The following is a 4,714-nucleotide window of genomic DNA, read 5'->3' as shown; positions in this document are numbered from 1 at the left end:
ATAGGATTCTGGAAAGGAGAGAAGAGAGGGAGAGGAATTAGCAAGAACAAATTAAAACAAGTTTCACGACCAGCATTCTGTGACTCTGTATGACTGAACCCTTACTATGTGAAAAGAATAATCATTCTACTGAATTAGATAACCTTGGAAATAATCACAGTCTTCAGACTATGATTAAGAGATGTTTAACAGAAAAAATATTAAAGTCTTAATCATATTTTGACTAGCAAGACTTCAAAATAAAACTGAAGTAAAAGGTGTTTCAGGGAAGTGGGCAAGTGGTTTGTAATAAGCACCCACGGGAGACAGTGAGGGACAGCGACACCTGGCGGGCTGCAGCCCATGGGTCACAAAGTCGGACACAGATTAGCGACTGAACCACCCAACAAAAGCCTCCGCACAGTGGCTTCCAGGCAATCTCCCAGTCTCTGTCTTTGCCTCCTGATTAACCCAAATATTTAAAAGGCTGACTTCCCATCATTTTGATGGGTTTCTAAGGACAGAAATCTATAACTTTATTTGATCTAACTAACAACTTAAGCTCATATTTCAAGATTCTGGGCTGGGGAGAAGCAGCTCACGAGCACACTGGTAGAAGAGGGCCACTGTTTCGCAGCCTCCCCTTTCCCTGAACAGAGACTTCAGCGCTAAGGTTTCAGGTCTCATTCCCAACACTTAACGCTGAGAGAAGGATGAATGACCAGCCCCGCCTCCCCGCCCCCCAGAGGCACCGGAGGACAAGGCGGAGTCCACAGGCCACCTGTGCTTCTCTCCATCAGCAATAGCAGCCTGGGAAGGAGCGCGTGAGGACCACCGGGTTAAGTTTAACTGGGGGTTAGAGCGGGGATATCAGTAAGTCCACTGGGCCACAGATCTATGGCATATTCTCCAGTCAACTCCACCAATAAGGCTAATTTTTTTTTTTAATTTTTATCTACTGATTACGAAATCTACTTCTCAGTTAAGTTCAAACTTCAAAGGGGAAAGGTAAATAATATTAATTGTTAACCACCTCGCCTTGAACCCCAATAGCTATCCTACTAAAAAACTGAGGAAGCCTCCCCTTCTCTATCCTTCACTAGTCTTTCCACTCTTGTACCATTATTGCTCCTGTGTGAACAGTGCTCTACTTTCCTTTTAGATATTCTAGCGATATATTCTGGGGCTTCTCTGGTGGTTTAGGCGAAAAGAATCCTTTTGCCAATGCAAGAGACTTGGGTTTGAGCCCTGGTTGGGAAGATCCCCTGGAGAGGGAAATGGCAACCCACTCCAGTATTCTTGACTGGGAAATGCCATGGACAGAGGAACCTGGTGGGCTACAGTCCATGGGGTCTCAAAAGAGTCGGATATGACTTAGTGACTAAAACAATAACAAATTGACATATTCTATACCTATTTTGCAGAATTAAGACCTGAAGGGGGTGTTAGATTTCATCTATATTCTAGACTGTAAAACATATCACCTCTTGCTAAGTTAGAAAACACAATCTTTCATCTCTATAGTCACCAATATCAAGAACTTTATAATTAATAACTTTGTTATAATGAATAATAATTATAATCCAAGTCCTTCCTATCAGAGTTTGAGCTACCAGATGGTTTCACCAGCAGACCTCAATATTGCTGACTAAGTCCCACCCCTCTCTCACCCAGCACCTCACCTTAATGGGACCTACACATCTGGCCACTCAGCATACCAGTTGGATTCCAAGCAGAGCACAGCTCCTAGACCCCACTCAGAGCGTTTTTACTTTTATTTTACATTAATTCTAAAAAGCCAGGATAACACACGAGAAACTAGAAACCACAAATCCGATCTTGGACTATGGCTCTTACATGGAAAATCGTGGGCTATTTATATGAGACAACTTCCATATACTTTAATCACTCTGAAACATCGTTATGAAGATTATTGGGAATTCCCTGGTGGTCCAGAGGTTAGGACTCCATGCTTTCACTGCCAAGGGTGTGAATTTGATCACTGCTCAGGCAATTAAGATCCGACAAGTAACACAGCACAGGCTCCCTCCAACCTACCTCCCGAAGAAGAATAGTGTTATGGGAGTCACCTGGTGGCATAGTGGTTAGGATTCCAGCCTTTCACTGCTGTGGCCCAGGTTCAATCCCTGGCGGGGGAACTGAGATCTTGAAGCTATGCAGCATAGCCAAAAAATAAACCAATTAAATAAATAAAATAAAATAGAAAGAAGTGCCAAAATGTCTTGAATGATTTTTTTAAGAGTAGTATTACTAATATTATATTAGTAAGAATAACTCAAGTTTCTAATTGCTGCTCTACTCATGAAGGACCAATTCAATTAGATTAATTTTTTCTTGATGATTGATCTGGTTTCAGAAGGCATAGAAGTATTCAGTACATTTGAAGAAGATTCCTATTCAAAACAGGCCTTTAAAGGTTATATTTAAAAAGCAAACAATTGAGACAGTAGTGTTTTCCCCCAAGTATCATGTGTGAAAGGGTGATAGCTAAATAATTTTAAAAAGAAATGTCTCAGCAAAAACAGAATAATTGCAATTAGTATTCTAAGTGATTATTCCCATAGTTACTTACAGAACTTCTAAACACAAGAGTCTGATCTTCTTTCCAAAATCTCTCTCCAAGAAAGAAAAAGGATTCTAGATTTCAGCTTCTTGCTTTTTTCTTTTTTTGCTGGGCTGTGCAGCTTGTAGGATCTTAGTTTCCAGACCAAGGATGGAACCTGGGCCTGGAAGCAAAAACCCCAAGTTCCAACCACTGGACCATTAGGGAATTCCCTAGATTCCAACTTTCTCATCAAAACATTGAGTCAACAACTATAATTTTCATTGCTTGCAGTGTCTAGAGAACATAACTAGGGCAATCTCCCAGTCTCTGCCTTTGCCTCCTGATTTAGAGGATAAAATAGTTATATTACATTGAGAGTCAATATGCTCTGGGTACCGCCCAGTGTTTAGGTCTCCACAAAAATCCAACAGCCATAGAGAAGCAGTAAGTTAATATAAGACCACTTTGCTCTCTAGGACCATACCCCCAGGTCACATCAGTCATTAAATTATGCTAAGAAAAAGATCAAGTGGAGACACAAGCAACAAGATTCAACCCTGCAGTGCTTGGACAGTTATGATTAACAAGGTGCCTTGACATTCTAGCTCACCCCCAACCACTAAGCGTCACCTTCTCTTAGAGCCAGTAAGTCTCCTCCTATCAAACAGCCATTGACAGCAGGGGGGAAAAGGCACTCATGGGTCAATGTAATATAACTATTTTATCCCACTCCTCATCAAAAAAGTTTTAAGACTGTTTTACAAGATAAGAATGCTAATTACATTTTCTGTCTAAATGTCAAAAATCTACATAATCTTTGACCCAGCAATTCCATTTCTAAGAATGCATAATAAAGAAACTAAAGAAACACTTGTATAGGAAGTATCAATATGCGCAAGAATATTTCCCACAGCACTGTATGTAGTGTCAAAAGACTGAAACAACCTAGGACACTCATAGAATGGAATACCATAAACAAGGCAGATCTAAACGGATTGACAGGAAACAGTCTCCAAGATACACTGTGAAGTTAAAGATACTTAGAACAGTGTGCTATCATTTATGTAGCAAAAGAGAGACACAGAATATACAATATACGTACAAACAAAATCCAAAGGATATGCCAAAAACTGGTAATGCCCTCTGCAAGAGGAACGAGTGGAGGAGCACAAACGAGGTCAGGCAAAAGGACCTCTCATGAATATACACTGTATAGGGTTTCGCAATTTTAAAAAATTTTGCCAAGTAAATGTATTGTTTATTTTTTAAAAACATAAAGAACATGCAGATTTACTCAGTTTCCCAACAAACACCTCAGGAACCTTCTGTTTCTCAATGAACACCTCAGGGATAAATCAGGTCTCTCTGATAAGCGTCTGCAGTGGATAACCAGAGATCTGAAGCTGTCGGTGGACAGGCACATGTGGCCTTAAGCTTAACTCACTTCTACTTTGACTTGGTGTGCAAATAGCCATGCTCTGAAATTGTGATTTGAAAGTTTCTCCTGAATCCAAAGAAATTAAAAAATCTTCCTCAGCAGAGTGTTTCCTCACTCCCTGCTGCTGCTGCTGCTGCTAAGTCGCTTCAGTCATGTCCGACTCTGTTTGACCCCATAGACGGCAGCCCACCAGGCTCCCCCGTCCCTGGGATTCTCCAGGCAAGAACACTGGAGTGGGTTGCCATTTCCTTCTCCAATGCATGAAAGTGAAAAGTGAAAGTGAAGTTGCTCAGTCGTATCCAACCTAACCTGGGTTAAATGTCCCTCTTTCATGTTCCCTCAAGGTATCTGCAGCTTACTATTATCATACCATGTTACCCTGAAAGCATTCATTCCCTGATACTACTCTTGCAACTTTTCTGCATGTTTTAAATTATATCAACATAAAAAGTTATATCCCCCAACACTTATTAGCTATCATAAATTCTGAATATTTAATTGACAATACTTCCAAGTGTTTTCTTAGCATTTACAAGAACTCTGAAGAACAATTTGGATAGCCCAAACCTGGTTTAAAAATTGCCAATAAGAAAGTGTGAAATACTGAGTATTAAAATACATACAATTTCAACTTTCTCCCCATGGTTAAAAAAAATTTGAATTTAAACTAATATTTATCTTATTAAACTCTCTTATAAAGAGCAAAGTCACCCAAAACCATTTCATTGATT

Source organism: Capricornis sumatraensis, chromosome 4 (genome assembly GCF_032405125.1).
Source record: "Capricornis sumatraensis isolate serow.1 chromosome 4, serow.2, whole genome shotgun sequence".
Taxonomy (NCBI): Eukaryota; Metazoa; Chordata; class Mammalia; order Artiodactyla; family Bovidae; genus Capricornis; species Capricornis sumatraensis.
This window is presented reverse-complemented; position numbering follows the sequence as displayed.